The sequence below is a fragment of the Arachis ipaensis genome, chromosome B03 (genome assembly GCF_000816755.2).
Source record: "Arachis ipaensis cultivar K30076 chromosome B03, Araip1.1, whole genome shotgun sequence".
NCBI lineage: Eukaryota > Viridiplantae > Streptophyta > Magnoliopsida > Fabales > Fabaceae > Arachis > Arachis ipaensis.
Window position 1 is genome coordinate 48,118,063 of NC_029787.2, and position 14,003 is coordinate 48,132,065.

The window sequence follows — 14,003 nt, forward strand, 5'->3', positions numbered from 1 at the left end:
TGCACTTAATATCAACTCATTAATTCAAGTGACTTGTTGCATACTTCTCTTTAATAAAATTTTGGATGTTATATATTGTCAACTAAAAGGCTAAAAGTAAAATTGGATAGATTTTCTTGTTAAATGTAGAAAATCAGATAAATTTAGTTGTGTTAAAAATAAGAGAGTAATATAAAAATTGTATTATTAAGTGTGTGTTCAAAAATTCAATATATATAAATATATATAGGTGTTAGAAGAATCAAAGTAATAAAAGCATAAAATTCTATAATAAATATATAGATATACTATATAAATATAAATGATACTAACTGATCTTAATTGATCCTAATTATTCTCTAAATCCTCCCCCCCTCAAACTCAAGTGAAAGTTAAGGATACCATCTTGAGTTTGGATACTAGAGTTCGAAAATGAGTAGGATGATGAGCCTTTATGAAGATATCAACAGTCTGATCAAGAGTTCTAATAGCTATGAGACGAATAGCATCAACAAGGAGATATTGCCGAACAAAGTGACAATCAATCTCAATGTCTTTGATGCGTTCATGGAAAATATCATTATGGGCAATATGAATAGAACTGTGGTTGTCACAAAAAACATCAGTCAAGGACGACTTAGGAGTACCTAAGTCTTCGAGAAGCCAACGAATCGAGACAACCTCAGCAGTGGTATCAGCGAGAGCACGGTATTCAGCTTTTGTGCTTGATCGAGTAGTGAAAGTTTGCTTCTTGGCTCGCTAGGGAATTAGAAAGTCACCAAGAAACAAACAATAACCAGTAGTAGAACGACGATCAGTGGGATCACTCGCCCAATCAGCATTTGATTATGCCTGAAGGGATAAAGAGGAATGGGCAGAAAAATGAAGACCATGAAATAGAGTATCTTTGATGTAGCGAAGAATGTGAAGAACTGCCGGATAGTGAGTAGTATGGTGTGCGAATTGTGGACCCACACAAGTTAACTGGCAAGTGCAACAGGTCATCCAAATAATACCTCAAGTGAGGGAGGGTCGATCCCACGAGGATTGTCGGACTGAGCAAGCAATGGTTGTCCTGTTGGACTTAGTCAAGCAAACAGTAAAAATAGTTGTTATTGTAAACGCATAAGATGATAAACAAGCAAGTAAAGGTTTGGTATGAAACAATGATGAGAAATCAGTTAAGGTCTCAGAGATGTTTATCTTTCCGGATTAAAACGTCTTACCAACTATTTTAATAATGAATGATTCATTCTATGGCAAACCACTAGTGATTAAACCCTAATCTCTTAGCAATTTAATCTCCCCTAACCATCGTCGACCGCCACTTTCGCGGTCACTTAACTCATATTAGAGGGTGAAGTTCAGAAATCCAGTTTATACCACAAAGGCTCTAATCACCCCAATCCCGACTGAATAGATGTTGCTTATCCCCATCAGGTTGTGTGATTATCCGTCTAGGAGGAGTATTTTGACGCTGTAGTTCAAGCGAGATAACTCTCTCAAGAATCACAAAAACTCATGTAGAAAAGGGTCATACTCTTGTTCCATCCAGTTCATAAGATTAAGAACGAAAACAGTCCTTAGAACTGAATCAAACATATATTAAAATAGAAGAATAATAATCTTAATCCATAGAAATAAAGAGAGCTCTTAACCTTAACCAAGAGGTTTAGTTGCTCAACTTACAAAGAAAATATGGTTCTGAAAAGTGCGGCAGGAAGAAGATCCTAAACCAAAGTGATCTTTTCCTTTAAATACTAACCTAATAATAAATGCTAGACCTAAAAGAAAAGAAAATAAAACTAAGAAGTGTTAAATCCACTTGGAGGCCCAGAGAGGTGTGAAACGGGCTGCAACTAGCATTTAACGCCAGTTTGGGCGTTAAATGCCCAAGGAGGAGACGCGTGCTTTTGGTTTGTGCCCCCTGCTGGCGTGAAACGCCAGGTGGGCGTTCAGTGCCCAGGGGGTGTGGTGCACGGAAATTAACTCCGCACAACTGAACTAGCAAGTGCACTGGGTCATCCAAGTAATACCTGAGGTGAGTCAGGGTCAATCCCACAAGGATTGTTGTTTTGAAGCAAGCTATGAACACCTTGTAGATCATAGTCAGGCGATTAGAAAAGATAGTTTGTTGAGATTAATGCATAAAACATAAATAGGAATGAAATTACTTAATTTGAATGAAACCAGTGATAAGAGAATGGTTGAGGCTTCGGAGATGCTTCATTCTTCTAGATCAACCTTTCCTACTATCTTTCTCCAACTATGAGTGATTCCTTCCATGGTAGGCTGTAAGTGATCAACGCCGTCTGGTCGCAGCCGCTGAATCTTCCTCTCTCAGACTGAACGCCAGGTTTAGTGTGCGCCCAATCTGAAGGATGGTGAAGCTCCTGCAGTTCATCCCCTTGATGATCCTACTCAAAACGCCATAGACAAGGTTGAATCTTCCAGATCAGAGAATGCTGCGCCTTTGGTTCTAGCCTCTACCACGAAGACCTTAATCTCCCCATACCTCGGCTGAACTGGTGTCTCGAGAAGTCCCCAACAAAGTCGTGGATTAGCCATCTAAGAGATGTATAATCAAGCTGGTGGTTCAGTGATCTCTGGTTAGGACTAACACTAAACCCATGTAGAATGAAGATGATTGTCACGGATCATCCCATTCATAAGGTTGAAGAACAAAAATACATCTTAGAATAGAGTCACACACGAATTGAATAGAATAGTAGTACTTTTATGAATCCATGAAAATCAGCAGAGCTCCTAACCTTAACCTAGGAGCTTTAGTGACTCATACTATACATAATAGTGTTTGAAAATATGATATGCTGGAGAGAGCTCCTAAACATGGTTGATCTTCTCCTATATATACCAGTCTACTAACTAAGGATTAAACTAGTCTAATAGTGTGAAAATCCTCTTCTGGGGCCCTCTTGGTGTTTGGGCTGAGCTTGAGTGTCTCCCACATGCTAGTGTCCCTTAGGGGCGTTGAACGCTGGCTAGGGACCCCCTTTTGGGCATTGAACTCCAGTTGCTCCCTTGTGGGCGCTGGATGCAAGGAATGGGGCTAGTGGCTGGCATTGAACGCCAGTTTTGGACCTTCATTTTTGAAACAAAGTATGGACTATTATATATTTTTGGAAATCTTTGTATGTTAGCTTTCCATAGCCATTAAGAGTGTTCCATTTGGACTTTTGTAGCTCCAGAAAAACTCTTTCGAGTGCACGGAGGTCAGATCCTGACAGCATCTGTAGTCCTTTCTCTGCTTCTGAATAAGACTTTTGCTCAAGCTCCTCAATTTCAGCCAGAAAATACTTGAAATCACCATAAAACACACAAACTCAAAGTAGAATCCAAAAGGTGAATTTTGCACTAAAAACTATAAAAACATAATAAAACTTAAATAAAACATACTAAAAACTTTATGAAAACAATGCCAAAAAGCGTATAAAATATCCGCTCATCAGAACACCAAACTTAAACTGTTGCTTGTCCCCAAGAAACCAAAAACAAAGGGATAAAAAGAAATATAAAGATGCAATAAATTTCAGAGTTCTCAATGAAGCTCAGTTTCAAATAGATGAGCGAGACTAGCAGCTTTTTGTTTCTGAATAGTTTTGGCATCTCACTTTCCATTGAAGCTCAGAATAGTTGGCATCTTTAGGAACTCAGAATCTAGATGATATTATTGATTCTCCTAGTTAAGATATTTTTTTTTATTCTTGAACACAGCTTTTAAAGTCTTGGTCGTGACCCTAAGCACTTTGTTTTCCAATATTACCACCGGATACATAAATGCCACAGACACTTAACTGGGTGAACCCTTTCGGATTGTAACTCAGCTTTGCTAGAATCCCTAGCCAGTGGTGTCCAGAGTTCTTAAGCACACTCTTTACTTTGGACCACGACTTTAACTGCTTAGTCTCAAGTTTTTAACTTGACACCTTCACACCACAAGTATATAGTTAGGGACCTAGCTCAATTGAACTATTTAGGATAAGATATTTCTTCTTTTAGGCCCTCCTAACCATTGATGCTCAAAGCCTTGGATCCTTTTGCCCTTACCTTTAGGTTTAAAGGGTTATTGAGTTTTTGCTCTTGCCTTTTGGTTTTAAGAGCTATTGGCTTTTTCTACTTTTTATTTCTCTCTTTTTTTTTTCGCTGTTTTTTTTCTGCAAGCTTTGTTCTTTGCTGCTATATATATATATATATTTTTTCTTTCTTTTATTGCTTTTTTTGTTATTTTTTCTTACTTCAAGAATCAATTTTTGAAATTTTCAGATTACCAATAATATTTCACTTTTATCATTATTCTTTCAGGAGCCAACATTCTTAACTCCAACATCAAACATGCATTGTTTATTCATACATTCAGAAAACAAAAGCAATGCCACCACATCATATAATTGAACTACTCTTAATATATAACTCGAAATTCATGTATCTTACTTTTCTTTTTCAATTTAAAATTTTATTTTAAGCAAGATGAGAGATTCATGGAATATTTCATAATTTTAAGACATAAAGACAGATAATCATGCACTAGAAATAGACAATAAAATAAAATACATGAAAAACAGAGAATTAAAATAAACAACAGGGGAGTAAAGGGAACGAATCTACCTTAGTGATAGCAGCTACTACTCCTTCTAGAAGATCCAATAGAGTGCTTGATTTCCTCTATGTCACGCCCCTGCCTTTGTTGTTCTTCCCTCATCACTCTTTGTTCTTCTCTCATGACTCTTTGATCTTCTCTTATGTCAATGAGGATGGTGGAGTGTTCTTGATGTTCCATCCTCATTTGACCCATGCTGGAGCTCAATTCTCCTAGAGAAGTGTGCAATTGGTCCCAATAACCTTGGGAAGGAAAATGCATCCCTTGAGGCATCTCAGGGATTTCTTGTTGAGGCGGTTGCACAGGCTCTGGTGCATGCTCTCTTACATGCTCCATCATCTTCTTAGTGATGGACTTGTCCTCCTCAATGAAGATGTCTCCTTCTATGACAATTTCAGCTGAATTGCATAGATGACAGATAAGGTGAGGGAATGCCAACCTTGCTAAGGTGGAAGGCTTCTCAGCTATCTTGTACAACTCTTGAGGTATTACCTCATGTACCTCCACCTCACTTCCAATCATGATGCAATGAATCATGATGGCTCTGCCAATATTCATTTTTGACTGATTACTAGTAGGGATGATAGAGCGTTGGATAAATTCCAACCATCCTCTAGCTACAGGCTTGAGGTCAAGCCTTCTCAGTTGAATAGGCTTGCCTTGAACATCCCTCTTCCATTGGGCTCCTTCCACATAAATGTCTGTGAGGACTTAGTCCAACCTTTGGTCAAAGTTGACCCTCCTAGTGTAAGGATGTGGGTCTCCTTCCATTAGTGGTAGATTGAGCCCAACCTTACACTTCCCAGGCTGAAGTCCAAGATACGCCCTCGGACCATAGTATGCCAATTTTTGGAGCTTGGGTTCACGCTTACATCATGGTTCTTCGTGACCCATACATTGGCATAGAATTCTTGCACCATCAAGATTCCAACTTCTTCGATGGGGTTGGTTAGGACTTCCCAACCTCTTTTTCGGATGTCTCTTTGGATATCCGGGTACTCATTCTTTTTTAGCCTAAAGGGGACTTCGAGAATCACCTTTTTCTTTGCCACCACTTCATAGAAGTGGTCTTGATGAGTTTTGGTGATGAATCTCTCCATCTCCCAAGCTTCGGAGGTGGAAGCAACTACTTTCCCTTTTCTCTTTCTAGAGGGCTCTCCGACTTTAGGTGCCATAAATGGGAATGGAAAGAAAAAATCAAGGCTTTTCCAAAACCAAACTTAAAAGCTTTGCTCGTTCTCAAGCAAAATAAGAAGAAAAGAGTAGAAGAAGAATAGAATAGAGGAGATAGAGGGGGAAAGTGGGTTTGGCCAAAGGAGGGCTTAAGTGTATAGATGTTGTGTGTATGAAGGGTAGGAAGAAGGGATATTTATAGGGGATGGGATGGGGTAGGATTCGGTTATGGGAGGGAATTGGGTGGGAAATTTTGAATTTGGAGTGGGTGGGAGTTGGTGGGAGTCATGATGGTTTTGGGAAGTGATATAGATGTGATTGGGCTAGGGTTTATAGGTGAGGAATCTGTCAGACCCACTGATCCTAAACGGTTAGGGAATTCGAGCTCCCTACCCCCTTCTTGGCGTTGAACGTCCAGCTCTATGCTCCTGGCTGGCGTTCAACGCCAACTAGGTGCCTCTTATTAGGCGCTGAACGCCCAGGGTCTGCCCCCTGACTGGCGTTCAACGCTAGCTTCAGACTCCCTGGCTGGCATTCAACGCCAGCAATGAGCTCTTCATGGGCATTGAACGCCCACTCTGGCTTCCCTGGCTGGCGTTCAATGCCAGCAAGGTCTCTACTCTAGGATGTTCTGTTTCCAGCTCTGACGGTTTCTGTTTATGTTCTAACTACTCCACATGATCACAAACTTAAACAACTATGAAAATTAAATTGAAATAACTTAAATAAACTTAAAGAAAAACAAGAAAATATTAATCATTGATGGGTTTCCTTCTAACAATGCTTCTTTAACGTCACTAGCTTGACGGTTAGCTCCTTACGGAGATGGATAGGGGCTCAGAATTTCGCCCCTTACAGTGAATTTTTTGCCTGTGGTCTCATGTATAAGTTCCACATGTTCCAGAGACAGGATTCTGTACACAATGTGTGGGATGACTTGGTTGTTAGTGAAGATAACTCTCATGCCAGGTGAGAGGCCTTCAGTGGGGATCTTCTTGTCCCTCTAGCCTTTAGGTACTTTCTTCTTAGTACCTTTTTTTCTCATTGCTTGATAATGGCTGCCCAATACCAAACTTAGAATTGGTGTCTGGAGGCTCTGTATGACTCTGCACTAAGAAAGAAGGTTGAAGCATTTCATGTTTATGAATGGTGCTTCCTTCAACTGAGGTAAAATGAGGTTTATGAACCTTGAATATAAGACAGTCCTCATTTAATTGCAGGACTAGTTCTCCTCTGTCTACATCAATCACAGCCTTGGATGTAGCTAAGAAGGGTCTTCCAAGAATGATAGATTCATCCTCTTCCTCCCCAATATCCAGGATTATGAAATCAGCAGGGATGTAAAGGCCTTCAACCTTCACTAAGACATCCTCTACTAGTCCATAAGCCATTTTCAAGGACTTGTTTGCCATCTCTAAAGAGATTCTTGCAGCTTGTACCTCAAAAATTCCTAGCCTTTCCATTACAGAGAGAGGCATGCGGTTTATGCTTGACCCTAGGTCACACAGAGCCTTACCAAAGGTCATTGTATCTATGGTGCAAGGGATTAAGAAACGTCCAGGATTCGACTTCTTTTGAGGTAACTTATGCTGAACCAAGGCATTGAGCTCTTTGGTTAACATTGGAAGTTCTTCCTCTAATGGCTCTGTGCCAAACAACTTAGCATTCAGCTTCATCAGAATTCCTAGGTATCGAGTAACTTGCTCCTCCCTAGTTTCCTCTTCCTTATCAGAGGAGGAGTACTCTGCAGATTCTATGATCTTCAACCAAACATTCAAGGGAACTTCAATGAGTTCCTCATGAACCTTGGGTTCTATCAATTCTTTAATATGGAAGTTTTCAGTGGGCTGAGGGTTGCCAACAATCCCTATTGTGGCGTTCAACACCAGAACTTGTGTTTCTCTGGGCGTTGAACGCCCATCATGTATCCCTTCACTGGCGTTCAACGCCAGCTTTGGTACAACTTTGGGCGGTGAACGCCCAGTAAGGACCTCCTTACTGGCGTTCAACGCTACTGATGCCCCCTCTTTGGGCGTTGAACGCCTAGTAAGGACCTCCTTACTGGCGTTCAACGCCACTGATGCCTCCTCAGATTCGGCCGTTACTTCTGTAGTGATGGCTTTGCATTTTTCTCTTGGGTTTACTTCAGTGTTACTAGGAGGAGTGTTAGGAGGAGTCTCAAGAATTCTCTTGCTCAATTGACTAACTTATACCTCTAGATTTCTAATGGAGGTCCTTATTTCAGTTATGAAACTATGAGTGGTCTTAGAAAGGTTAGAGACTATAGTGACTAAGTCAGAAAGACTCTGCCTAGGAGTCTCCAAGTGTTCCTGAGAAGATGGGAATAGTGGTCTGTTGTTGAACCTATTCTGGGTTCTTCCACCTTGATAAATGTTGAAGGCTTGCTGAGGCTTCTGCTGATCCTTCCATGAAAGGTTAGGATGATTCTTCCATGATGGATTGTAGGTGTTTCCATAGGGTTTTCCCATGTAATTCACCTCCTCCATTGAAGGTTGATCTGGATCATAAGCTTCTCCTTCATAGGAGGCTTCTTGAGTGCTACCAGTTGCAGTTTGTGATCCAGTCAAATGCTAAGAGATCATATTGACATGTTGGGTAAAGATCTTGTTTTGAGCCAATATGGCATTCAGAGTATCAACTTCCAGGACTCATTTCTTCTGAGCTACCCCATTGTTCACAGGATTTCTCTCAGAAGTATACATGAATTAGTTATTTGTAACCATTTTAATGAGTTTCTGTGCCTCTGCAGGCGTTTTCTTCAAGTGGAGTGATCCACCAGCAGAATGATCCAAGAAAATCTTGAATATCGCAGATAGGCCATCATAGAAGATACCTAGGATAGACCATTTTGAGAGCATGTCAGGAAGATACCTCCTGATCAGTTACTTGTATCTTTCCCAAGCTTCATAGAGGGATTCACCCTCTTTTTGTCTGAAGGTTTGAACTTCCACCCTGAGCTTGCTCATCTTTTGTGGTGGAAAGAATTTGGCCAAGAAAGCATTGACCAACTTTTCCCAAGAGTCCAGGCTTTTCTTAGGTTGAGAATCCAACCAAATCTTAGCTCTATCTCTAACAGCAAAAGGGAAATGCATAAGTTTGTAGACCTCAGAATCCACTCTATTGGTCTTAACAGTATCGTAAATCTGCAAAAATTTAGATAGGAACTGATGTGGATCTTCTAGTGGAAGTCCATAGAACTTGCAATTCTGTTGCATTAGAGAGACTAACTGAAGCTTTAGTTCAAAGTTATTAGCTCTAATGGCAGGTATAGAGATACTTTTGCCATAGAAGTCAATAGTGAAATCACCCAGAACCTTCCTTGCATCTCCTTCATTATTCGGTTCAGCTGCCATGTTTGTACTTTCAGCTTCTTGTTTGAAAAGTTCTGTGAGATCTCTTCTGGAATGTTGTGCTTTAACTTGTTGCAAACGCTTCCTTAGAGTCCTCTCAGGTTCAGGATCAAGATCAAAGAGAGGTTCTTTATCCTTGTTCCTTCTCATAAATAAGAAAAAGAAAATAAGAAAGAAAAATAATGGGAGCTCTATGTTCAAGAACAGAGGACTCCCTGTAAGATGTGAAGAAGAAAGAAGAGAAAAGTAAGAAACAAAGATATTCCAATTATTAATTAAAGAGGAAATTAAAAGCTAATTAACTAAAAAGATTTTGAAAATTGAAAGATGATTTTCGAAAAAGGAGAGAGAAAAATTAGTTAGAAGGTTTTGAAAAAGAAGAAAGAGAAAACAAGTAACTAATTAAGAAAGATTTGAAATTAAGATAAGATAGAAGATTAGAAAAGATTTGAATTTAAAATTTAAAATTAGAAAAGATAAGATAGAAATTGAAAAGGTTTGAAAAAGATTTGAAAGAGATAAGATTTGAAAATTGATTTTTGAAAAAGATTTGATTTTGAAATTTAAAATTTGAAATTTGAAATTTTTAAATTTAATTTTTAAATTTTGAATTTGAAAGAAAGATAACAAAAGATAAGAATAATATTTGAAAAAGATTTTATTTTTGAAAAGATTTGAAAAGGATTTTAAAAAGATAAGATTTGGAATTTGAAATTTGAAACTAAGATAAGATAAGATAATGATTTTGAAATTAAAATTTGAAATCTTTTTTGATATTTTCGAAAATTTTAATTAAAGATAGAAAAGATATATTTTTTGATTTTTTGAATTAATGAAGAAAGAGAAAAACAACCAAAAGACATTAAACTTAAAATTTTTAGATCTAAGACACAAAGTTTTCGAAAATTGAAAAGAAAAATACCAAAAGACACCAAACTTAAAACTTTTAAGATCAAAACAAGAAAAGAAACAAGAATAACTTAAATACCAAGAAAGAACACAAAGAACAAGTTTTCGAAAATTTAAAGAAATAAAGAACACACACAAGACACCAAACTTAAGATTTTTGAAATCAAAGAAACTTAAAGACTCAAGATGACTCAAAAAGATATAAAACTTAAAGATTGACTCAAGACTCAAACAAAAGACACTATTTTTTTTAATTTTTGGAAAAAGACACCAAGAAATTCGAAAACTTCTACCAAGAACAATAACTAAAGACTCAAACAAAAAGATAAAGATCAACAAGAACAGAAAAGATATTTGAAAATTTTTTTATTTTTTTTTCAAAAAAAGAAACTAAAAGAGACAAACAAAATTAAAAAGTACCTAATCTAAGCAACAAGATAATCCGGTAGTTTGTCAAATACGAACAATCCCCGGCAACGGCACCAAAAACTTGGTGCACGGAAATTAACTCCGCACAACTGAACCATCAAGTGCATTGGGACGTCCAAGTAATACCTGAGGTGAGTCAGGGTCTATCCCACGAGGATTGTTGTTTTGAAGCAAGCTATAGACACCTTGTAGATCTTAGTCAGGCAATTAGAAAAGATAGTTTGTTGAGATAAACACATAAAACATAAATAGTAATGAAATTACTTAATTTGAGTGAAACCAGTGATAAGAGAATGGTTGAGGCTTCAGAGATGCTTCATTCTTCTAGATCAACCTTTCCTACTGTCTTTCTCCAACTGTGAGTGATTCCTTCCATGGCAGGCTGTAAGTGATCAACGTCGTATGGTCGTGGTCGCTGAATCTTCCTCTCTCAGGCTAAACGCCAGGTTTAGTGTGCGCCCAATCTGAAGGAGGGTGAAGCTCCTGCAGTTCATCCCCTTGATGATCCTACTCAAAATGCCACAGACAAGGTCAAATCTTCCGGATCAGAGAATGCTGCGCCTTTGGTTCTAGCCTCTACCACGAAGACCCTAATCTCCCCATACCTCGGCTGAACTGGTGTCTCGAGAAGTCCCCAACGAAATCATGGATTAGCCATCTAAGAGATGTATAATCAAGCTGGTGGTTCAATGATCTCTGCTTAGGACTCACACTGAACCCATGTAGAACGAAGATGATTGTCACGGATCATCTCATTCATAAGGTTGAAGAACGAAGATACATCTTAGAATAGAGTCACACACGAATTGAATAGAATAGTAGTACTTTTATTAATCCATGAAAATCACCAGAGCTCCTAACCTTAACCTAAGAGGTTTAGTGACTCATATTGTACATAATAGTGTTCGAAAATATAATATGCTGGAGAGAGCTCCTAAACATGATTGATCTTCTCCTATATATACTAGTCTAGTCACTAAGGATTACAGAAATATGATAAACTAGTCTAATAGTGCGAAAATCCTCTTCTGGGACCCACTTGGTGAGTTTTTGGGCTGATCTTAAGTGTCTCCCACGTGCTAGTGTCCCTTAGAGGCGTTGAACGCTGGCTAGGGACTCTCTTTTGGGCGTTGAACTGCAGTTTCTCCCTTGTGGCTGGCATTGAACACCAGTTTTGGGCCTTCATTTCCAAAATAAAGTATGGACTATTATATATTTCTGGAAAGCCCTGTATGTTAGCTTTCCAAAGCCGTTGAGAGCGCACCATTTGGACTTTTGTAGCTCTAGAAAAGCTCTTTCGAGTGCATGGAGGTTAGATCCTGACAGCATCTGCAGTTCTTTCTCTGCTTTTGAATCAGACTTTTGCTCAAACTCCTCAATTTCAGCCAGAAAATACCTGAAATCACCATAAACACATAAACTCAAAGTAGAATCTAAAAAGGTGAATTTTTCACTAAAACCTATAAAAACATAATAAAACTTAAATAAAACATACTAAAAACTATATGAAAACAATGCCAAAAAGCGTATAAAATATCCACTCATCAGGGTGCTGCCAGCATTTTCTATTCTTGCTTCAGGCTTCTTCAACTGCTCTGAATTTCACCTAAAATCATAAAAATACAAGAAAAACTCAAAGTAGCATCCAAAGGTGATTGTTGCGCTAAAATCAAATAGAATTAACCAAAATCTAACTAGAAACAACCAAAAAATGATAGTAAAAAGGGTATAAGATGCTCACGCATCACAACACCAAACTTAAACTATTGCTTGTCCTCAAGCAACTAAAAACAATATAGGACCAAGAAGAGAAAATACACAAGACTAGAGTTGTCATTCAAGCTCAGGTCTAGTTACTGAATAGAGCTAATGACACTCTATTTCTGAATGGCTTCGGTATCTCACTATCCTTTGAAGCTCAGAAGTATTAGCATCCTTCAGAACTAGAACTCGGATAATATTATTGATTCTCTTCTTTAGGCTCTAATTAATTCCTAAACACATCTTTTCTTTTCCTTGGCGCCTTGCACCTTGAGCCTAGCCGTGACTTTAAGTGTTTTATCTTCAAGTTTAACTTGATACAAGAACACCATAAGCACTTAACTGGGGAACTCCTTGAGTTCTAAATTTTCTTGCTTTTTTTCCCAGACAGTGGTGCTCATAGGCCTATGCATACTCAGTAATAGCAATTGGTCACGACTTTAAGTGTTCAGTCTCAAGGGTTACTTGACACTATTACACCACAAGCATATGGTTAGGGAAAACCACTCTTTTGAACTTTAGATCAGTTTTGACCCTCATAACCATTGATACTCAAAGCCTTAGAGCTCTTCTTTTCAATTCTTTTTGCTGTTTATTTTGCCTCAAGAATCAATATTTTCTTATTTCAGAGAATCAACAATATTTCTCTGAGTTCCTGTTCTTCAAGAATCAATATAGCCAACTCCAATATCAAATATGTACAGTTAATTCATACATGCAAAAATAGAGATAAGGCCACCAAATCAGGGTAACTAAAATACACAAGGCATATATATAACTCAAATTCTCATGTATTTTATTATTACTCTTCTTCTTAAAACTTTAATTAAGTTAAATGGGCAATACATGAGATATCTTTCAAAAATAACTGAAAATTTTTCAAAATTAACTACTAAACTAAAAAGCAGGAAATCCTAATAATGATCATGTAACTCAGAATGGAAAAATAGAAAATAGAATAAAGCACTGAAAACAGAAATAAGATAAGGGATATGAGGGTGAAACTCAACCACCTCAATCATGGTGGCTGCTGCTCTCTCCAAAAGGTCCCTTCTGGCGCTTCAAATCTTCCAACTCGTGTCCCTACTTCTCCTGCTCCGCAGTCAGCTTATGAAGGATGATAGAGTGGCTCCTGTGTTCTTCTTTCAGCTGATCCATGGTAGATATCAGCTGTCCAATGGATACTGCCAGTTGAGTCCAGTACTCGCGCGGAGGGATGCTTTGATTTTGAGGCCATTCAGGCTGCTTCCTCTGGGGAGGGAGAACTGGCTTCTAAAGTGGTGCTTGCTCAAGTTTCCGAGTGTACTCCATGCTCTTCTTAGTGATTGGGCTTTCCACTGTAATAAATATATCTCTGTCAATCTGGACTTTGGCCGCCTCACATAAGCGAGAGATGAGATGAGGGAAGGCCAGCCTAGAGAGGGTTGAGGTCTTTGCTGCGATATTGTATATCTCCAAAGGGATCACTTGATGAACTTCCACTTCATTGCCAAGCATAATGCAGTGGATCATCACAGCTCGCTTCACAGTGACCTCAGATCGGTTAGTAGTGGGGAGGATGGAGTGTTGAATAAACTCCAGCCATCCTCTAGCAACTGGCTTGACATCATTCCTTCTCAGTTGGAATGGCTGACCCTTAGCGTCCGTCTTCCATTGTACTCCGGGGAGACATCTGTCTTTGAGGACTTGATCCAATCTCAGATCAGCTTGTACTCTCCTATTGAACGAGTGAGGGTCATCTTTTGAATGGAGGTAGCTTAAAT